This window comes from Typopeltis vanoorti, chromosome 1 (genome assembly GCF_054136105.1).
Source record: "Typopeltis vanoorti isolate ZY-2024b chromosome 1, IOZ_Tvanoo_1.0, whole genome shotgun sequence".
Classification (NCBI taxonomy): domain Eukaryota; kingdom Metazoa; phylum Arthropoda; class Arachnida; order Uropygi; family Thelyphonidae; genus Typopeltis; species Typopeltis vanoorti.
The window spans coordinates 97,217,363-97,242,104 of NC_143549.1; positions in this window are offsets into that span (position 1 = coordinate 97,217,363).

Sequence of the window (24,742 nt, forward strand, 5' to 3'; positions counted from 1 at the left end):
TGTCTAGGACAAGGTTTACAAGACCCGCTTATTTCTAGTTGTGGTTACATGAAGACAAGAATTTTATGATATAAAATTCTTGTCTTCATCTTTATTTTACCCAACCTTAAGTATCTTCAAATCTAAATTAGCTGTACATAGAAGATGCAGTTGACACCTCACATCAAATATCATTTAGCATCCTCTAACACACAGCGCCATACCATTCACATGGTGTATGACATCACATATTATGCAGAGAGTGAACTGACAGAGTGGTTTCAGCCATTGAGAAATCTCTCGTTACGTCAACGGGTCTAACGGCCACTAATGAGACCTCATTAACGTCGAAAGTGGAAAGTGATTCTCACCATATTTTGCGACATCACACACTGCATTTGAAGGAGTTAACGATGCATTATAGAATAAAGAACAACTTAATCTGAAGTAATTGCTCCCTCTACATGAAAGTAATTTAGTCGTGAAGATAACTTCACATCCAAACTACTTCCCTTGTCCACTTATTCTTGGATAAAATAAGAATTACACGATAATAGAATTTAAAAAAAGCGACGACACACAGTTTACAGATAAATGTGGTTTATAACTAAAGTTAGAGCGAATGGGACAGTTCAGTAAACGAATAGCGAATCAGAATAATCGTTTTCCTTATTTCTAGCTTGCCAATATTAAAATTGGTATTAAAATATTGACTTAGGTGCTAAAATGCTTTTAAAAAACACACCCGTAAATTTTACATTTTTCTTTGATTTCGAAAGGTTGTTCAACAAAATAACTCTGTATAAGATGCGAATGACAAAGATAGGTTCTACTACCAACCAGTGTTACTTCATTTATTTTTGAATTCACTACTTTAAATCTTTCGTCACTTCGATCGATTTCACTCTCGCCATGTTTGCTTTAAGTGTTGATAATTAATTTATTCCAGAAATTAAACACAGATTTCATTCCAGTATCGACTCCTTCCATCGTCAACTAAGAAAGCCTCAGGACACTGAACTGCTTCTGTTTGCCTTAATATGTGAGTTTAATCTGAAATATCGACCTGTCTAACGACCTCTTAGATGGATATTTCCTGTTTTATTTCCCATCAATCGATCAGTCTCTGACGCAGTTTATCACATATATTTAAATAAGAGTATTTGCATATTTCAACCCTAAAGAATTTTAATAACTTAGAGCGGAACGCCCATAAAATTGAACTCTTTAAAGGTGATGGGCGAAGTTCTCTAAATATCTCTTTATATCATTGAATAGTGTAGACGTGAGCGTTCTTTTCTCCTAATACTTTGGATTGCCTGTGGTTTCCGAGATAATTATACGTTACTGACTCCCTCCTTCTTTCTCTCCTTTCCTGTTCGAGAGGTGTGGTCTCCAGAACTACTTCAATTCATTATCACCTGTCAGTTGGTTGTAGTGTGTGTGCTGTACAGACTTTTACCGATGTAATTTCCTTGATTTGTATTCCGAGGCAGCAGTCGCGAAACTGCTATCAATATGCTCTGAATTTGGCTTTATTCTCGTCGTTTCATGGCGAGATTTTATGCGATTGCATCGGATAAATAATGCAAATGTCACAAAGCATTAATTGTATGGAGGAAGAGAGTTAGAATTTCGTCATTGATACTGCTTTAAAAATAAGAATTTCCTTCAAGTGAATTTTCTAGAAATAGCATTTAAATATACGGTAGATGAATGCGACACAAGCAGATGAGGAATATTGATTGACTTACAGAACCATAGAATATTTATCCTAGCATCGTTCGTGACACAGTTTTTCCCTAAAATACTTGCTTATGACAGTGGTAAGGCACACATTTGAAACACATATTTTTATGTAAATAAAGGAATTGATTAATGGTCATACTGCTGAATAAAAGGCCACCTAAAGAATTTATTGAAGTTATATTTTAAAAGGATGAGCATATTTCTTCTTCATTTCGAAAATTAAAATATGGCGATGATATTAAGTTGTTTACAACTCGGCACTTTGAATTCAATTTTTTTATATTGTTCGTCATTTGCCTGAAGAAATTCGTGAGTCAGTAGCTTGTCTTAATTAGGATTTCACTTAAACAAATGTACATCATTTAGTATCATCCATTTTTAAAGTAGAGTTTCTTGATGCGTCATTTTCAAATCTGATTTTTCTTTCCCCATTCATAATGATTTTAACTTCTTATAACGAATCCTGTACTATCGCAAAGCATGCTATCCAAGAATTTTCTTTGTAAATATTGAAGATATCGATCACACGTATCCTCATCTAACTAAAATTACAATATCCATTCACTTATTGATTTAGTTATTTAACCTAAATGTAGCCTTTATTATTACGAGATTTTTTATTATCTTTGTATATTTTATATTTTTTTCATTGATATCTGTTTCATTTGAAAGAATGCTATAAACGTTCCCTAAGATTTACTGAAATTCTGCATCTCTTTATTTTCTGAACCCCTTTTATTTTCTGAATTCAGTGTAGTTTTATTTCAAATATGTCGTAAATGATAATTCCTCATAATATTTTAGCCGCATGTATTATTAGTTTTCTAACTATTATAATCAGTGGGCAGTTTGTATTCGTTGTTCATTATTGTCTAAACATAACATCCAATACTTATTTAGTAAGATTGAGTCTTTGACTCCATAAGGTCTTGGGGTAATAATAATGTCTTTCATAGATTTTATTAAGAAAAAAAAACATCGTATATGTCTTCATGCACTAATTTTAACACGAGTCCTGGACCATGTAGACACGCACTTTTACTTGTTTTAGTAGTATCATTAGTATAATTTTTAGTATAATTTTCTTCTACAAATTCATTTCTACTTTCTTGTCTTGAAAATTTTCTCTTCAATAATCTTTCAATTTTTTAATTCATGTGATCATTGTTAGAATTCAAAATATTACTATTCCTTTTTCTTCATATTTATTTACAATTCTTTAATCTCTTTAGCTCGTAAATTCGTGTTGTATATTTTATCTATTTTTAATGTAATGCAGTTTTCCTAACGGCCCTTTTTTTCCATTTTAACATTGGTTTCTAACTCATATTCGCAAAACACATTGATATTCTTTTCATTTCTATTTCAAAGTAGCCGACTTTCCTCTCCTCTCCTCTCCCCTTTAAAGATATAAAGTATTATCTTTCCGATAAGTTCTTCCGAGGTTGTTTTTCAATTTATAGACCTTTCCAAGGAGAGTATTTTATGCTTATATGTTCAGAGTCTTTTATCTTCTCTGCTATTTTGATGTCTAAATATGCCCGCCCGTGATTTCTTTTTGTATGATGATTGTATACTGCAACATTCTCTCTCTCTCTCTCTCTCTCTCTCTCTCTTTCTCCTCTCCTATAAACTACTATAAAAGATATACTATATTGACAAAAATATTTGTACATTTAGTTTCTGATACGTGACAATAGGAATATTCTTCCATTCCTTGCACAAAGCTATCCCTATTGCTGATGCCGATGATGGTCGCTATGGTCTGAGGTGATTTCAGCGTTCCAAAGATGTTGCATGGGATTGAAGGCTGATCCCCAGTCCAACACTTCAATGATGTTTTGTGGAAACCAGTTCGGACACACAACGCAGTATGGTATGATATGGAGCACCGAAGTGCTGAAACATGCACGGATCACTGCCAAAATACTTTCACAGAGTCGGAAGCCTAAAGTTGTCTAAAGATATATGTAATTGTCCAGATGTCAGGGTAGCCAACTGAACATCATCGTTTTGGGCACGTCAACCAATAGACCAAGCCCCATCCAAACGAAACACCTCCATACCATTACTGAGCCTCCACCAAACTTGACAGTTGGGATGATGTAGTCCTATCAGACCCGTTCCTGGGGTAATTCTAGATCCAAACACGACCATCAGAATGAAACATTTGGAATCTTGATTCGTTGCTCCACAGAACCCTTTTCCAATCATCTGCGTCCAGAAACGGCGTGAAAGGCACCAGTCCAAACGTCGTTCGTTGAGAGTGGGGGGTAATGTGTGAGTTGTTCACAGCAGCTCTGCCGTGATAACCTAAGGTACGCATCTCTCCGCGGACACTTCTACTACTGATAGATGTCCCTGCAGCATTCGTAGATGGAAAGTTAATGGTGCTACCAATGACATAAACAACGGTGGAGTTCGGTATGCTGGGACGGGTAGCAATATCACGGACACATAGACCTGATGTGGCATCCAACTCCATCCCACGTCGGGAATCTGTCCGTTCAGCTGAGAGTGGCATCTTGACATCTCACATACTGCAAAACATGCGGCACATCCCGTCTTTTTATTACCAGACTTACCACACACTCCCTGAATATTTGCATGTGGTAGGGTCCGATATTTGCACGCAAGGTGTCCAAATACTTTTGTCAACATAGTGTATAAGTCCCTGCGTAGCGCTGTCTACAGCAAGACTTTCGTTTGATAGGAAACCAGGCTTCGAATTCCGTTTAAAACATGATAGAAATTAATAAAAACTTCCGGGTTTAGTAGTTAAATTATTTTTTAACTTATAAAATAATAAGTTTTTTCCTCATCTTGGAAATCTTTTTTTACCTACAAAACATCCAGAGAATACATTAATAAGAAACCATAAACCTACAAAATTAGAGAGATATATTTAATTATTTATAGAAAAATGTTTTTTGGTAACAAAAAAGATAAGATACGATGAGGTGGTCAAGGGAAAAAGAGCTCTTGGTTTTTATTTATTGCTATACATTTTTATACTTCTATATATCATGGCAATTACTATAAAGTCTATTTGTTTAGTCAGTCTGGCGTTATTGCCTAAGTATTTTCAGAGAAGATCACTAAGACAACAACATCAGTTATTACATTTAGCGGCATTTTAAGACTACCGTTTTCCTTCTTAATTTTATTTATTTTTAAATTCACAACTCCCGTCATTGACAAAAATACCTTTATTAGTCAGTGTCCAGTTAGGAACTAACTTAGTAGAATAATTCGAGACGAATACTAGATAATTTCTTCAATCGGAAACTCGAGTTTCTTCTACCGCTAAAACGGTCGCCACTCCGGACGAAATTAAAAAAAAACTCAGTACACACGTATGCAATGACAGATGTGGCCAATGGTGGCATAATAAATAGGTTCTCAGCCTTCAGTTCTCAAAACTCAAATAAATACTTACCAAATTAAAGAGAAGATAGATACAATCTATGGATCTCATAACTTAACTAGAGTTTAAAAGAAACACAATTCAGCAAATAAGTTTAAATTTCTGACGCTGCAAGTGCAATTTTTAGGACTTTTTAAAGCTGAATTTTATTTTTTTCTCTCCGATTTCCATTTATACACATTCTTATAAATAGTTTTCCAAGTAAGTTTCACATATTGGGAAAAAAATGAAGTACTTCGTCAGGGAAAATCCCTTTCAATGGATGTGTGCATTCAGTCAGATGGAGCAGATGTCATTTGATCTACGGCAAACCTAACAAAGTTGGCATTAAATGGAAGTGGAGATAAAGAGAGCAACAGTGTTTAAACTCTTATCATTCTTTCGTGCTACGGAAACAACAGTTATTTGACAAAGACGAACGAGGCCGGCAACACCTCTCAGAGCCTGGACAACCAACTCAGCAAAATACGTCTGGGATTCTCTGAATAGCAGACCGCGATAATAACATCGCCTCTGTTGGACAAGTATGGACTAAACAGTAACACCGATACTATTCAGTTCTATGCTTAGAATTGATAGGTGCACAAAAGAGGTTTCAGATTGTTCATTGAAACGTCTTTAATACACCTATTTGAAATAGAGTGTGCCATCATGACGGGACACTGTATCTGTAGATCTACAACTTGGACAACATTCCGTCTCATGGAAGTAGTTAAATAAAGCTAGTCTTGCACTATGGAAACTGATGATGTAACTGCGCATACTTTGAATACTTACTGAGAAGGGATGTTGCTAGGATACGAAACTCTCTTCTCTATATTGTAAAAAATGGAAAACTATTCAAGCGTGGACTTTTATGGCTTAGCGAATACTGGATTATTAGTAACGATCTCATTAATCGATTTGCTAATGAGATAAGTAATCTTCTCTGTCGAATGATTTATATTTCGTCTTTTCGAATTTTGCCCGCAACGAACAATCGGATGTGTATTCGTTTTCTGTTTGCCTTGCCTGCTTAGCTCCACTTAGAGCATATTCTAATCTAAGTAATTAGAAATGGCCTTGATATTTTAAGATTTCAGAGGAATTTCATAGGAAACAATACTTTTTTCAAATATATTTACTGTCATTATTGTTATTATATCTCTAGTGAATCTATAAATATTATTATATTCTATGACTGACTCTTCATTGTAATGCAAGTACATGGATTTCCAAAACTATTTATTGAACAATATCATGTTACGTAAACATCATGGAAATACTAGAAGCTGTATTTTTTATCAACCCGTTTAATTATTATAGTGATCATGGGCTAGTGAGAGAAGGATAAAAATAAACATCAAGAGGGAATTGAAAAGAGGTAATTGAAACTGTTAATAAAATAACCCACACTAGAGCGGGAAGATATCATAAACTAAAGAAAAAAATTGAGTTAATAATGAAGAAAAATTGACGGGAAAAAGTATGGATAAATTAAGCTTACCTAGTTGAATGGAAGAAATAACTCCAACAATAATAAAAGTCACTAAAATTTAAGAAAATCATTACCACCAAATAGAAACTTCTAGAGAAAAATATACAAATAATTAATGTAATAAAAAAGGGAAGAATTAAGGAAAAGGAGACATAGAAGTTAGAAAAGAAATCAAAAACGGTACCATAAAATATAATTTAAGAACATTCAGAAGATAATAGAAAATTATCTGAAAATTATCATACATAGAAGGGAAAATAGATTCCTTCCATGGCATTAATCATGTTGTACTGTACTATTTCTTACTTATTTTTCAAGTTTGTTACTTGAAAAATAAGTAAGGAATAGTACAGTAAGGCAGTGCTTCCCAAACTTCTGGATGTCAGGGTCCCCTTTGGAAAAATTAAAACATTTCACGCCCCCCCCAGAAAAAATAGTAATATAGACATATATTATTATAATATTTATTGTGTTTATATTCAATACAAAACATACACTGCGAATATTGCAAAAATCAAATGCAAATATTAAATTTTTAGCATCTTATATACACATTTGACAGGCACATTATCTCTCGTATTTTTATATAGATAGATATATTGTTATTGTACATTTTCAGTACAAGCACATGAAACGTTAGTAATAAAAAAAAGAAAGAATTATAAACATAAAACAAGTTTAATAACAATTTAATGTGTGATGGGTGTGTTTCAATACTGCTACACAAAAAGTCAATATCAGGTGAAATATTTGAAACTGCAGTTCTTAGATTTCTGCTTTGAAATGAAACTTAAATGAATAAGCATATTCATTAAGCATATTCATATTCATTTACTAATATTCATTAAGCGACGAAATACGCAGAAAGTAAAATTTGTGAACCAGCACCAATGTGTGATTTTTTTCCATTAAAATATAAAAAATAACAAAAAAGAAATAATAAATAATAAAAATTAAATACATTTCTTTTAAGATAAAAAATCTACTTAGTCTTAAAAGATTTTAAATTTATTTACATTATTTCACAGCCCCCCCCCTCAACAAAACCTACGGCCCCGAAGGGGGGCCGCGGCCCACAGTTTGGGAAGCGCTGCAGTAAGGAATAGAGAAGAAATAATGAAAATATGTAGTGAGTTTTATAGGACCTATACACAGGCAAGGAAACAGATACAAATTCCCTAAAATATTTATGTGAGGCTGATACAGAACCACCCATCGTGATGGAAGAATTATGGAAAGTCTTAAGTCAGCAAAGAATAATAACAGTCCTGGAGAAGATGGCATATTAGCAGAACACATGAAATCAGGAGATTTACAGTTTCATACGATTATAGTGGATATGTTCAATGGGAGTTTTCCCAGAAATAATATTCATGTTCAATGATATTTTATCTACAGAAACAATTCCAGTGCAGTGGCATAAATCATCATTGATTGTCCTATTACATAAAAAGGGCAGCAGTGATGACATCAACAACTATAGGCCAATTAGTTTACTATTACAACTGTACAAAATGTTTACATAATCATTATACTAAATAGGATCAAAAGTTTTTTAGATGATGCACAGACACATATATATCGGTTAATAATACAGACACGTATTATTAACTAAGTAATAGAAAAAGCGAACGAATAAAATCTTCCTGCATATTTAGAGTTTGTAGATTTCAAAAGAAGTCTTTGATTATTAAATAATAAACAGCTTAAAACAACACGTCATCGCAACAAAATATATCTGATTGTTAAAACCTGCATATCAAAACTCAACAGCCAGTGTAAAGCTAGAACATCAAGGAAAGGAATTTGTTATTGGGGGAGGATTAAGACAAGGAGGTCCTATATAACCCAAATAGGTTTCTGCTACATTAAAAGTCTTTAAGAACATCTCATGGGAAAACAATGGAAGTAGCTTCAATGAAAAAAAAAATGGATTGGCGATTAGAGATTGGAGAGCATCTCTAGTTTCCAACCTGCAGGATGTGAATTCTGACTTCCAATCTGGAAGTCCCAGGAAGAAAGAAACCCAGGAAGCAAACAAACAAACGCCAAGGGATCAAAGAGTGATACTAACATTAAGCTTAATCACTTACGTTTCGTGGATAACATTTTCTTTTATCAAAACATAAGGAATTTTGGGAAATGCTAAATGAGTAACTTTATGTTAGTTAAATTTTTATTGCGTTACTTGCAAGACCGAATATTTGTTCTTTCCTAAATAAATGTCTTCACCAAACCGATAATTTAATGATTTAGCAAACTGCCTCCTTCTAAGGAAAACAATGCTTTTAAAATGAAATCTTCAGTAAATTTAATAAACTCGTGAGGCCCTCACCACATGCTCTTTCATGGGCGACCATATAAGAATTATGAGGTGAGAAAGATTGTCACACATTTATTCAAGGTTTTAAAATTTAGTGTTTTATTAATGAGATTTACTTTGAATTTCGCTAATAAGATTCATTTCAGTTTTTATTGAAAAAAACGAAAAATATATATTTATCTATAATTGTGGGACTTTTTTTTACCTAACAAATTTGTTCATTAACTGCTTGTAAAACTCACAAGATTTTCTTTCTTGTAAAAGATTTCATCTCGAGGATCTGCAAGTCACAAGCCTGACCTTTTCTTAGTAAAAGTATCTTTCTTCTGTGCCAGTTAATAACATTAGAAATACTGCTCTAAATAAATACGACATTGTCTTAAACCATAAATTAATAATCATTTGAACCACTGGAAATGTTTTTACATTATGAATGAATTCTGTTTGAAGTTTCCCTTTGCTGCACTCTTTGAAGGAGTTTTTATTCCTTATTGACACACGCCTACACATTTACTTATTATGCACTAACATCTTGATTAACTACTAAAATGACCTTGAATTATCAGTTATATTACCTTGAAACACACACACGCGCGGGGGGTGGAGATTTAGTTCTTTTCTATAAAAACAGTCCCATCTCACAATTTAAACTTCTGTAATGCAATATTATTGGATTATTGAAATTATTGCAATATAAAGCAAAAGTATCCTTTGAATAATTTAAACTTAAATTTAAACTTTGAAAAATAATTCGTATCATTTACGTTTATCATTTATAAGTAAAAGAATAAAAATTAATCACGTTTATTTCATTTCCGTCCTTCTTGGCGATTGGAGAGCATCTCTAGTTTCCAACCTGCAGGATGTGAATTCTGACTTCCACTCTGGAAGTCCCAGGAAGAAAGAAACCCAGGAAGCAAACAAACACCATGGGATCAAAGAGTGATACTATCATTTACCACTTCAAAAGTCTTGAAGTGGTAAATGATAGTTATTCCTTAGTGTGAGGGAACCAATGTGATTATTGGAAGTCCCAAATGGTCTAAAAAGTTTTTTTTTTAAAAAACAAATTATCTTATCCTTCGTCTCTTCATGGCATTAATGTAGTAGAGGTGTCCAACCAATCATGGGAGAGATTGTTACAAAAATATTATAAAAATATATAATATGGGACCCTTGCAGGCTCTTGATGCCAGCTAACTGCTCAGATTGATTTCCTATAACCATAATTAATTCTTAGATAAGTTGGCTAGTCCTTTGCTTAAATATATATTTTTGCGTGCAAATTTACTATCCTGGTCAGCGCATCCGCTCTCTAACCAACAAATCTCCTTGGACATGGATGTATGTAATTGTGTTTAAGCGATAGATGAATGAATTTTATCTCCCTGTGTTACTCTGCCTCATCGTTTATTGGGACCTTGAAGTGGCTTAAAAGTGTCCCATGTTTGAAATTTACAACAACAGGATTTCTCGGACAAGATAAAAATGAATAAAAACAAAAACTTCTAAAAATTAATAAAAATAGAAAACATCCTTAGTTCACAATACTAACGTATCATACATTTACGGGTTTACAATCTTTTCATGGGTGGAAGTGACATACAATTTCGTGTGTTATTGTTATTCTAGTTGGATGTGGGATGAAAAACCTGAATTTTCGATGTTAAAAAAAACTTCTGTCAGACATCAGATAACTTTCCGTTGAAAAGCTTCGCAAAAGTTTTTTGTGTCCAAGGTGGGATTCGAACCCAAATCCTTCCACCCTAAGAGCTTCCCAGAAACCCACTGATCTACGGAATCTCAAATAAATAAAATGAAGTGACATACAATTTCGTGTGTTATTGTTATTCTAGTTGGATGTGGGATGAAAAACCTGAATTTTCGATGTTAAAAAAAACTTCTGTCAGACATCAGATAACTTTCCGTTGAAAAGCTTCGCAAAAGTTTTTTGTGTCCAAGGTGGGATTCGAACCCAAATCTTTCCACCCTAAGAGCTTCCCAGAAACCCACTGATCTACGGAATCTCAAATAAATAAAATGAAGTGACATACAATTTCGTGTGTTATTGTTATTCTAGTTGGATGTGGGATGAAAAACCTGAATTTTCGATGTTAAAAAAAACTTCTGTCAGACATCAGATAACTTTCCGTTGAAAAGCTTCGCAAACGTTTTTTGTGTCCAAGGTGGGATTCGAACCCAAATCCTTCCACCCTAAGAGCTTCCCAGAAACCCACTGATCTACGGAATCTCAAATAAATAAAATGAAGTGACATACAATTTCGTGTGTTATTGTTATTCTAGTTGGATGTGGGATGAAAAACCTGAATTTTCGATGTTAAAAAAAACTTCTGTCAGACATCAGATAACTTTCCGTTGAAAAGCTTCGCAAAAGTTTTTTGTGTCCAAGGTGGGATTCGAACCCAAATCCTTCCACCCTAAGAGCTTCCCAGAAACCCACTGATCTACGGAATCTCAAGTAAATAAAATAAAATACGAGATTCCGAGATCTAAAGTTTTCATCACTTGGCTCCACTTTTTCAAAGCGGAAAACTATTTTAATTTACTGTGATTAGATATGCAAGAGAACGAAATTCTATGTCTCTGGGACACAATGTGTCTTCAAGGCTACGTTTTAGTATGGTGATAAATTGTTTGCGTTTCTATTTGAAGCAGGTAAAGAGTCTGTCTTCCCATTCATTCGCATTTCCTTTAAAGTTTAATTTTTGTTGAGAATATGAATTTTATTCATATAAAATCTAATGTATTAAAATTTTTACAACCAGTGGGGTAACTCATTCATTTATACAAAGAAATTCAATGATCAAAGTATTCGCTGTGTTATCTGTATTTTATTTATGATAGTGTGCAAAAATAGAATTCATGTTTATCCAAAGCTAACATATGTGAATCGTGGTTAGTAATCGGCGGTCATTGAACGCTATACAGAACTTTATGAAGGTATAAATAGGGAGGATATCATAAAGAAAAGGCATGTTTACAAACGGCAGGTAAAGAAGAAAAGCAAAATGTGGGCGTGAGTTGCAATGACAGATGATAGAAACAAATGAAGAAAATATGGAAAGAGAAGATAAGACAGGATTTAAAATTTATTCAGAGAATCGATCGACTAAAAATTACAGTTCAGATATTGCTCTTAATACTAGTCTCCATAACCACGGAATTTAAATGAAACGCTGGGGACTTTGGAAATTCTAAATATTTCATAATAATAATTCATAAAATTGAGTATCATGTGGTTATGAAATTCTTTGTAAAAGAAGGTTTAACGACAAAAGAAATTCATTCGAAGTTCATAAAATTTTATAGGCACTCTTCTGCTTCGTTTTTCGAAGAAATGGGCAGCCCATTCAAGGCCGAGTTTAAACTCGGCAGCCCATTAAGAAATGGGCTGCCGAGTTTAAACGCGGCCTTGAAGATGATCCACATGAAAGATGCCCAAAAAGTGTAACAACACTAGAAATTATTGATCAAGTGCACGATATGGTATTGGATGACCGGCGAGTCAAAGTGCGTGAAATTGCTGCGACTATAGACATTTCAAAAGAACGTGTAGGATATATTTTGCATGAAGAATTGCAAATGAAAAAGCTTTGAGTAAGATGGGTGCTGTGCTTGCTCACAGCAGATCAAAAAACGCACTCGCATGAAAATCTCTGAACAGTGCTTGGAGCGTTTTAACAAGAATAAAACTGATTTTTTGCGTGGGTCGATTTATTACTATGGATGAGACTTGGATTCACAATTACACACCAGAATCTAAACAGCAGTCAAAACAGTGGACAGAAGCCGGTTGCTCAGCGCCAAAGAAGACAAAGTCAGTTCCATTAGCAGGAAATGGCATCGGTGTTTTGGGATGCTAAAGGCATTTTGTTTATTAATTATCTTCAAAAGGGTAGAACAGTAACCGGGGAATATTATTCCGATCTTTTAACCAAACTAGACGAAAAACTTCGTGAGAAAAGACCCGGTTTGCAGAAGAAAAAAGTCATCTTTCATCAGGACAATGCACATGCCCACAAAGGCGTTTTGGCAATGGGAAAATTAAGGGATCTGCAATATGAATTGTTGAAACATCCACCCTATTCCTCAGATTTGGGGAATAGGGTGGATTTTTTCTCTGACTTCTATCTCTTCACAAAACTAAAACTCTTCCTCGCTGGTCAGCGTTTTTCTTCGAATCACCTCTTGATTCGTGATTGCAGCTCTAGGGGGGTGTTTTTGCAGATCTCAACGAGAACCACTACATGGTCGGAATAATGGAGCTGGAGCATCGCTGGAATAAATGTATTAGTCTTAAAGGAGATTATGTTGAAATATAAAAATAATTTTGAAATTATAAATTCGTTTTTTCATTGTTAAGCAGAGAACGTTTCAGACCAGCTTCGTAGGTAGGTATTATACAGAGGAATAACTGAGTTTCGGAGTATCTGCGCAGTTGCTAATACAGATTAATTATGTGCATATGGCTCTTAGCTACATAGCAAGGGCGAGAACGTTGGCTGGACAATGCTTAACTATTTTGCTATTTTAATTCCTTTTATTATTATGTTTATTTTAAAATACACTCGTGTCCAAATCCTAAGGACTAACACTACAAATTCAGACGAATGAGTTTGTGACAATTTGTATAACTGATGATTTCGAGTAGAAAGCGGGTCCACATTCATATTTTAGAATCGCGCACATATGACTCACTTGGTAACATTGACTAGTATAAAAGGCGAAAGTTGCATAAGCGAACTGTGTTTGAATGAAGCTGTTTTCGTGAAAGAATAAAGTTTCAAACTTGGATGTCTTGTAATATCTCAAAGACATCACTAGATGGTTTCGCGCGGGAAAGAATTATTGGAAATCTTGAGGAAGGCCCTAGAATTACTGATATTGCTTGAGATTTGGAATCTCACATAATGTTATATCCATGCTCTGGGCAGCTTTTCAAACCAATGAAATGTGTTCCAGACGTTTGCTAGGAGGTCGTCTTTGCACTACCACGGAGCATGAAGATAGAGTTTTGATTATAACATCAAAACGTAATCGACGCACCACGACAGGTCAACTTGCAAGTCAACTTCATTCAAGCACATGTTCGCAAATATTTCGACAAACACTGTCAAGACATCTGCGACAAATAGATCTATATGCCCTAAGGCCCGTAATCTGCTTCCCTTTATTCACAGCTGATCACAGAGCACGTTTTCAAAGTGTTGTATCCATAAACATTGGACAAGCCAATAGGCTAATGTTGTCTTTACAGATGTGAATAGTTTTACTCCTTCCTCCGATTCTAGACGACACTTGATCCTGCGTGAAAGTGGTACTACTTACCTTCGCGAGAATGTTCTTGAAAGGAATAGATATGGTGTTGATGGGGTGATGGTGTAGGGAAGCATTAGGCTTAATGGAAGCATCGAACTACAAGTTGCTGGTAAAAGGGATTATGGCTGGTGTACGATATTGCAACGAAGTTCTTCAACGTCATGTTCGATTGTTCCGTTGTGCTGTAGGCTAAGAATTCATTTTTATGGACAATGCCACACCACATCTTATAAGAGTAGTTGAGATGCATTTAGGGACCAAGGATATTAAACGAATCGAGTGGCTAGCACTCTCCCAGGATCTCAACACCATAGAACACATTTGGGACGAATAGGGATTGTTGTTCGAAATTCCAGTCCAGCAAACAAACAAGGCCTTATCCCTGCTCTGGAGGAGTGGGCAGTTTGCCTCAAGTACTCCTGAATCGCTTGATGCTAAGCATGGTATGACGTTGTGAGCGTTGCATGGCAGTTTGCGGGTGGAAATATTCCATGCTGAAATGTCTCTCCACATACTTTTCTGTAAGTACTGTACATTAATTTCTTAACTACATCCTTAGGAAATTTAAGTAACCTTTGCCAGAAATATATTGCAATTTAATTAGTATGAAATAAATTTCATACAAATTTAATTAACAAATAAAAAGAAAAACTGAATTACTCCAAATCAAGTACACTGAGTGGCCACTTTATTACTAACACCTTTCCATTTTCCAATTGGAGAAGTTGTCCAGAACTGACTCATGTTTCGTTCAATATATCTTGAGAGAATAAGACCTTATAATACCTTACATGCTATTATGACACGGTCTGATGAATATAATTTGAAACGTCTTGGCTGCCTTGCACACAATCCCATTCTCAACCAAATAGAGAACACATGTGGGACTATCTAGAACCTTGGACACGTAACAGACTATTGCTTCCAACAATAGTAGATGTCATACTTTTCACCATTATGACTAAAAAGGTGATAAGTATGATTCGAATCAAAGGAGAGCGAGCTGGACGAGAATCCAAAAAAGTACACTTTCAATTTTCATACAATTTCAATTAATTAGGATTGATTTGCGGATCGGGAGCTGGATTCAAAATCCTGATTTTGGATATACGATTTCAGTTGGAATGCATTTCTCTTAGTTGATATCCTTTAAACATGAACTGTCGTTCAAACGTTTTGTACAGAGGATGGCGTCAGTGTTATTCTTTGTACAGCTCTAATATCCTCTGATTAAATGGAGTTCACTTCGGATTCTAATTCATACTGTTTCTACAGTGTGGCAAAATTGACTACAGCGTGTGAGTATAGCGCAAGAAAATTAAAGTATAACAGTAAAGTTTATTGAAAAAAGGGAACAAACTCTCATGCGTGAGAAAGAATGATAATTCATAGTTTCAGTAAGTCAACGAACTATTTCATTGCTAACAAGATTTTGGTAGCGTGTCTATTATGAAGTGTGGTCGTCTATCGAATTCTTCCTTCTACACATGCATTATCCAGAAAGCTGACTAAGCAAGTCTGTGCTTAAATTAATTGATTTTTGCGAAGTCCTGAGCTTCGCTTCGCTATTGTCTTAATGAAGAGCACATTGAGCCGATGAATTTTAACGTTTTGTATTGTTTGTGTTGCTGATTTTAATACTTCAGAATAAATCATATTATTGATTCATTCTGAAGTGCTCTCATATATTCTGATGATAAGAAAGAATAAGATATTGATATGCTGAACGACTCTAGGGGTATTGGCGATAAAAACCAAATATTCGCAATGTAAGGCGTGTACATTTCCATGTTTCCATTTATGATATTCCAAAACAAATAAACATATCCCCCTCCACCTCAGACGCAGTATGCGACAACATTCTCAGCCTTAACATTTTGGAAATCGATAGACAACGGTATTTGCCTTTCATTATCATTCAGAGGTTCGCTGACGCCATATAGCCAGGTAATTATCTGGAAATATGTTATTGATAAGACTGCATGAAACCGCTGTAATTTCATGTTCCTAATTCTAATTCATGTTTCTAATATCAACTGAATTCCAATTTTAACTAACGCGTTCTTAATTCGGGAACTCAGAAAACTTGTGGAATTAAAAATCCATGTGTTTCCTAATAGCAATTCACCTACACCATACATTGACTAATTCCGAAATTAGCTTAAAAAAGAGCTTAGAAAAAATGTTTATATCGGTAACCAGAAACGAGTCAATTTAGACTTTCTTTTGGTGATCTATCGTCACGGGAGTTTTTATTGTTATTAAGGCACCGTTTTTCTAACGTTAAATATATAAACTTAATTTCAATAATTTTAAAAATTAATAATAAATAATTTTCGTAATTATTATTAATTTTTTAATAATCTTTAAGGTTTGAAAATGTTTAACACGTCCATTGCCAATCACGCGATATCGCGCGATGCGAGTTTCACCAAACGGCCGATCACACGTTATCGCGTGGACGTCGCTAACTAAATAAAAAAATTTAAAAAAAATTGGCCACCACACGAAATTCCAATTTTCAGCTTGGCAATGAAAGTGTTAAAGAATAACTGAATTTTTTTAAAAAAGTAGCTTAAACACTTCTTTATTTTAATCTTACTTTTTAATAATAGGAAATTTTAATGAGATAAAAGGAAGGTTGGAGAATAATACCATACCCTTGGAGGGTAATGGATGGTGGCAATGCTGTAGCCAATGAGGTTCTAACTGAGACTCGGCTATTGCTGTTACCCTCCTGCCATGATCAGAGCTTTAATAGCTCAATAACACCTTATACCCACACTATCCTCTACAGATAACGGGGAAGATGAAAAGCATTCTTGCTTCGCCCATTTAAGCCAGTCCTTATAAGGACTATAAGGATAAAAATGTTATAAGTATATAAGTAGAAAAGCTCGTAATAACTCCATCTGTATTGACAGTATTTAAAAATATTGTAATTGTAGTATTTTTGCTCTAAATACTGTAATCAGCAGAAATCGAGTATTCATACATAACATTTGTTCTTGTTCACAGCTGAGAAAATCTAAAAGAAGAAAAACTATATTTGTGTTGATAAATAGAACGTGCATTCCGATCCTACTTCATAACAACTTAGTACCGGCGATAACTTTGTATAACATTTGAAGTTAATCCGATAAATTTAATAAAGTAATTAATTATTTTTTCGAACTGAAATTAAATGTATGACCATCTTGGAGAGTTTGGAAATAACTGGTATTAAAAACAAATTTTAGATATTCAAATATCTGTCTGAAGCATGTCTGCTTAGTTTAAAAAAGTGTAATAGTGCTCATTTTTGAATACTAGAAGGATATTTATCCTCATAAATGTTTAACTTCTGAGAAAATACCACACCAAAATTGGGCAATTTAACTGTCTAAGTTTTAAAAACAGTCCTCTCAGGGCTCATCAACTTTGATGTAACTCGAGATAAATCCTTTACGCTGTATTAATATACGTTTGTTGTCTGCTCGCGGTATATATAATAAGCAATTAATAAGCATAGATTCTAATAACGTGGAATAAATTACTTCTTTTTAAGGCTTTCATGAAAATAAACACATGCACGCCTGCACGCCTGAACCCCCTAACACAATTTATTTTTAACCGTGGTTTCATATAATAATCAACGATCGTTTCCTTAATATTTTTGCAATATTTTTGGTAAAGATATTTTTTATTTTCTTTTGTAATGAAATAAACATTATTAACCCGCATGAGAACAGAAGCGACCTCTGCTTTTTTAGAGGAAGTGAATGTTCAATAAAATCTAATTAAGTTCTAACTGAGAGAACAAATATTTTGGAATTCATAAAGGTATTGGAAATAACAAATCTCAACCTTACAGGATTAGTCGTCAGTAATAGGCTTAATTATTTTTCAGTTTGGCATCAAAGCAGAATAAACACGAGTTCTCACGAGGCTTCGATGCACTCATTCCATCTAGTAGTACTTTGGATCATCACTGTGGTTTTCAGTGTATTTGACATTTGAAGGAAGATCTGTCGCTAACCAATTCTGATGTGTTGTTCTAGTTCTGTTATCTGCTTTTAATCTGATGTGCAGTTAACGCTTAGCATTCAGTAGAAGAAATCACGGATACGGGAATATGCCTAGAAATTTTCCAATGTTCTTAATATGTGCTTCTGTGACGATTATATATATTGATATTCTTACGATACCATAATAGGCAAATAAGATCATTGCTGTAAACATAACCAAATGTACATTTAATAAAGTACAATTCCATCTCAAATGTATATTAAAATTTCTAATATTAAAATATATTCAACCTATAGAATGTTACCAGGGAGCTTTCGAAAATTTAAAACAGCTAATGAATCATCAAAATTTCATCCCTTATATAAAAAAAACTCTACCATTTTGAGATATCATAATTGCTAACTTGGACCATGTTCTTTTAACATGACTATCAGTAAAGGTTCTTGGATTGGACCGGCATGTCTCACACCCAAAGTTCAATTTCATTGCAAAGTTATTCTGTTGGTTTGAAATCAGGATTCTGTGCCAAAAAGTGAAATTTTTTCCACATCCTTTTACTAAAACCTGTCACAATACCAGAATTATCACATAGTGAATTATCTTGTTGACAGACTCGGGTGTCTCTTTTATAGAACTACCACAATATGGAAGTATGGAATTTTTTCCACAGTGCTGCGTATCCATCAGCGTTCATCATTTCAACATGGCTAAGGATTTAAGTTCATCTCAGAAGAAACAGTTCTAGACACTTACACTTACGCTATCGAACCCAATTCACAGCCAGGATGATGCGCTTGTGCATAAACCATTCCTCATCCATCCGCATCCATCAAAAAACATACAGTGATCTTCTATAGGTTTTGTAACATACTATGTGTAGTGTAATCTGCGCTATTGACTGTTATGAGGTTTTTTTTTTTTTTTGGTTTTGGGACTGCCATTCGTAGAAACGAAACTGTATAGATTTATGTGCAGTGTTCTACCTTGAATCTATGAGTTTTGTTTGAACTCTCGATTAATCGTTTCGATATCCGACTGCCAACATTTCATTTTAAGCTTATTTCATTTTAATTACAAACAGCACAATATACGGTATCCTATGACGTCATCCATTTCGAAGTCTTTAAGTTCTCCACTTTCTACAGATGTACAGTACAATTTGTATAATATATCAATTTGTCTTAAAAAAGAGAACATCCTACTCATGACTACAAAGGTAAGCAATCTAGAGGATCTCATGAAAATGCTTATGACTAATTATAAACGATTTTTCGTTACTGTAGCATAACGCAGATTGCTTACCGTTTAAAGATATTCACAAATATTTATACCTTATAGAATTCGAAACAGCAGCTTGTTGGTTGAAGAGCGGTTACAATATCCACTCGGCTAACAGGCAAACAGCCACAGTTGACGTAATTAATTATAAGGTGTGGATCATATATATCTCGATGCTATTTGTTATATTCTGTGATGTCATCGTATATCTTATATATATATCGAGACCATTTTTATGCTATTATCATAAAAATGGTCTCGAGGCATATGGCCTGCCCTTTTATAATATCTGTGATTTTCAAAAATATTTTAACTATGACTTTTAGTTTCAAGTTCTAAAAGAGATGATTATAAACGTTACACTGATTTCATATAGCAGGTGTTTGGAAATAAGGGAATTTGGGAAAGATAAGTAATATAAAATCACTCTGTAAAAAGTCGGAGTGGAAGTTTTCTAAGCTGTTTAGAACATGACTGAAAGAATATGTTTATTCATTCTGCAAACAGTATTCGTAAACAGTGGTGATTTTGTAACGAGTAGAGACCAGTTGAATTCAAAATAAATAAATCAGAAATAAATCAGTTTTGAAAGAGTAGCTGAAAAACTAGATTAGATTGAACCTCCTTTAGGTTGTGTTAAAAGCTTCTTTGTTTGTTTGTTTTGAATTTCGCTTAGAGTTATAACTTTGTTTATTTTAGGGACACGACCTAGTTGTGGATGCATACTTTAGATGGCTAGCGAAGATAACAAGAACTGCTGTCGCATTCTTTCTGGCGCTGCATGAAAATCAAATCCGCTGCAGAGATTTCACATCCAAATTAAATACATTTGCCTAATTAGAGTTTTATCAGACTCTTGGAGTTAATCAAGATGGTAAATATGAAATTGGTATTGTGGAGATTTCCAAAACTGAGTTAATTCCGTAATATTCCACGCTTGGTGAAAATACTGAATGATTTATACATAGCGAGTCGAGATATGGTTTGACACACTGCAATCTTGCAATCTAGTTACGTATTGATCGAATTATTCTGCACTTAGTTAAACAGTAAAAAGGAGATGTGCATGCACATGCAGTTGTCGTTAAGATAAGAGCAGTACTTAGAGAGAGAAAAAAAGAATTAGTTCTCATGGGATGTTGGAAAACTTTGTAAACGAAGTCTATAAATTTTTAAAAAATCGCATGATAACATTGTTAATTATGTATTTTCTAGATTTATTTTTCTGTTTGAAAGAAAAAGAACTCAGATTTCCCGAAAGGGGAAAAGGAAAAGCAAGCTTACCTACCCTCAGTTATAAAGTACTTATAAAGGTTTGTATCGTCCTGGAGAGCTTCTATTGCTCCGGTATCGATGATGCCCTTTGATAAGAAAGATCAGAGTTCAAATCCCGTCTAGAACCCGAAGAACCATTATAAGAACCTTTTGAAGAGCTTTGAGTTAGCCATATCATACAGAGTTCGATGGCTTTTCTCCGGAAACTCGGGTGTTTCATCCTATGAACAGGTAAAGTGTCCAGACGAATGCACGCAATATGCAGACATAATCACATTGGCTTCATAGGCGGAATTGCTTCGGTCGTAACACAACTAAACGAACTAATGTGCAAACCAGTCTCGAGTCCTACACGGAATGAGAACAGGACATTGAAAACTAAAACTCTCGTAATTCATTCTTCTTCCGACTGCGTCGCTGCGCAGACATTTAGTTCAAAAGTAAGATTTTTTGACAAGCAGAAAATGTTTTTAAAGTTTGAAAAATATCCGAAGCTGTAATCAAAGTCGTGGAAGTGATTAAAGTGTTGAAAATGTAAATATATTTTGAGAAAAATATGAGAAATATCTTTCTGGTCATTTCGGTAATTAGAATGGTTATGATTTACGTTTTTGTTTTCATTTATACTTCCTAGTATAAGTAAAATAAACACGCTGTTTATAAATTACATTTTTGTGCACAAAATCTCACTGATGGCGATATATTCATGCTGTTGATCTTCACTATAAACTGTTTTAATTCAGCTCTAATTATAAAAGTATAACATATTATACACTTTTACGAATTTCGAAAAAACCTTCATCAGAAAACAAGTTTCTTTTATTTTTGTTTGGAATTTTTACGAAGAATGCCACTCTTTTTTGAATAATTTTTATTTTATCCTTTTTGCATCATTTTCACTAAAATATATCTTAAACCGTTCATTTAACTTACATCTTTCAGATTTTTGTGATAGGGTAGCCGAAGAGATGCATGAATTCGTGACTGGATTCAATATTTTAATATGGAGAAATATTCTCGATTGAGTTTCATGACAAAAGTATAATTTGTGAGAGCACTTTTGTTTGCTTATGATTCACACAATATAAAGGAAGGTGAATTAGGTACGGACGAGGTAGTTTTTCCCCTCATGGACCGTAAAATAGACAAATTCATCAGAATCACTGCTACAGAAAGTTTTAAAATTATCGACTACCCTGTTACTTAATTAATTGGAGTCAAATAATCATATAATCATCATATATGGCTGATTACTCAAAGAAAATCTATTGGAATATTTTTTCGAGAAGTATATCGGTGAACGAGCTGAGATCCTAAGAGCTCTACCAATACTTATGACTCTATTATTGTTGTTGTTGCTCTAAATCTATGAATGATAGTCCAGACTGATAATTCGTAAGTGTTTATCCATTCTGCAAACAGTATACGTAAATAGTGGTGATTTTGTAACGTCACTTCAACAATTAAGATCATCTTTAATTTTCCATATACTAGCAGATTGTTTATTAGCAAGTACCTGTTTATGAGCTTAGATACAGTGTTTTCTTGCAGTTTATTCTTTTTTTTTAAAGTTTTATGTTACACACAAAAATAGAATACACATTGGAATTTGCACTGAACTGTGTATGATACTAATCGTCGTCAACTTTCTAAGGCCCTGAAGAAGTAAACGAGTCAAGTATCATTTAGCTAATTTGACGGTGTAATCCCCGTTTCATTATAACTCTCGAAGATTGATGTTGACTCTAATGGCATAAAATCAATTCGGCATTCGCAATATGCTCCAGGGGTATTCTCTCGTGATTTTGTAAAAAAAAAAAAAAAAAAAACTCTTATAGAGGAAAGGAAGGGGATCTGTCTATCTTGTCATTCCATCATTTTCATTTTTAAAGCAAATTTCATTGAATTCACATAAAGCTAATAAATCTGATAAAGTTGTATTTTTCTTTTTGGCTGTCAGTTAATATTATCATGCAGTTTTTGTATTGTTCGCATCTCTAGTTAAAAAAAAACAACAATTTGATTTATCACTACCCATTGGAATTCAATCATATTTTAATGCATATGTCCAAACTTTAACGTATTTTGTCAATAAAAATAGTGTGCTAGTATTAGAAATAAAGAATAAAAGGAAACGTATGTGTATATATATATATGTGTGTGTGTGTATGTATATATTATCGATATTCTTCAGAGTAAATGAAATTAAGGTGTGCGTTATGCTATTATTATGAGTGATGTCTGTTAATTGCTTGGATACTTCCTACTTCCGGTTAGCTTGTCTGTTTGGCTGGATGAGAAACCCACTCCGTTTCCGTATGAGACAGGCAACTGACTGACTGATTTTCCCTTTCATTCGTTTCCGACCCAAGGTGGCTTTGTAAGCGTTGCCCACAAAGTATTCGTGGTGAGATTTTTACAGGGTAGTTCACCATTGAAAACCCCAATTTTATGAGAGCTCGAGACCGGCATATGGCTGGGAGGTATTCATGACTGTAATCTATGTGTGTTCACGGGGCTGGTTGGCCGGTTCTGGGGGACGAAAAACCCGAGTTTCCGGCTGAGAAAACCGTATCTCCATATGAGACCGGCTAACTCACCTTTAGTCGAAAGAGACCAGATAAAGGTTCCTTACGTCTTGGACGGGAAATCGAGCCTAGGTCTTTCCTACCAAAGGGCTTCCTCTATATTGTGAGCTACGGAGGCTCTTAAGAACTCTGAGGAGGAAGAAACAAAAATTAAATATAAATATCATTAAAGACTTAATAAACACTATAATTAACTTTCTGTCTTTCATGGAATGCTAATATTAGAAACAACTTATTAAATAAAAAGAGGTGAAAATAAATTTGTAAAGAAATAGTTTTGTTACATGCTCTTCTAAACTTGAATTTCTTTTCCTTTTCTGACACTCATAGAAGGACGCTTACAGTCCAAAATTGTCAAAAACATGCACGTCCTAAACACAAAAAAAAAGAAAAAATGAAACTAGTTCGAAACAAATGCGTCAAGTATTCTCAGTTCTTAAACATATTAAAACCATATTATAGTAATTGTGTGTGTGTGTGTGTGTGTGTGTGTGTGTGTGTGTGTGTGTGTGTGTGTGTGTGTGTGTGTGTGTGTGTGTGTGTGTGTGTGTGTGTGTGTGTGTTTGGAAATATTTGTCAAACACAAAGTTATTAGCTTTGATCCCAGTTCTTTGAAGCCAATGGACATCTTCGTTCTGAACTGAGTTATGGAAGCGCTTAAAGTAGTGGTTTAGATACGTTTCGTTTAGAAACATGTTTCAATTTATCGTAATTTTCTTTTACTTTCTATTATAACAACTATGGAAAGGAAGGAAAAAGAGGCAGTGATTTCTAAGATATAAAAAAAAGATTTTCCATATTTCTTTCGTGGTCTGATTGAAGGAAAATATTGACGCTGTCCATGATCATCTCTAGCTCAGAGAATGCGACGACCTAATCTATATATACAGGACTCGTGACCCATTTTCACTGTGTGCCGCATAACTGCTGCTAAAAGGAACACTAAATCTATTGAGTGGCGTGTTTATTGGAGAGAACTGACACCCGGAAGGCATCTGACGTAATCTTTATGAACAAGTAACATAAAAACATTCCTTTCACCACAAGAAAGCAAGTGATTTCCCTTTGATATGTCCTGAATATAAATGCATATTATTCCTCTTGAGGTCTACTATAATACTAATACGATATACGAGACAAATGTCATCACTAACCTCATTGCGATTTGTTATGGTTAGAAATTAGCTCTTCCTTCTTGAGTGTTTCTCTGAATCCTATGAACGCACGTTGATTGATTTTTCTGTTTGTGAGGAAAGAGGATATTTGGAGTAAATCCCAAAAGGCATCCTCACAACGAT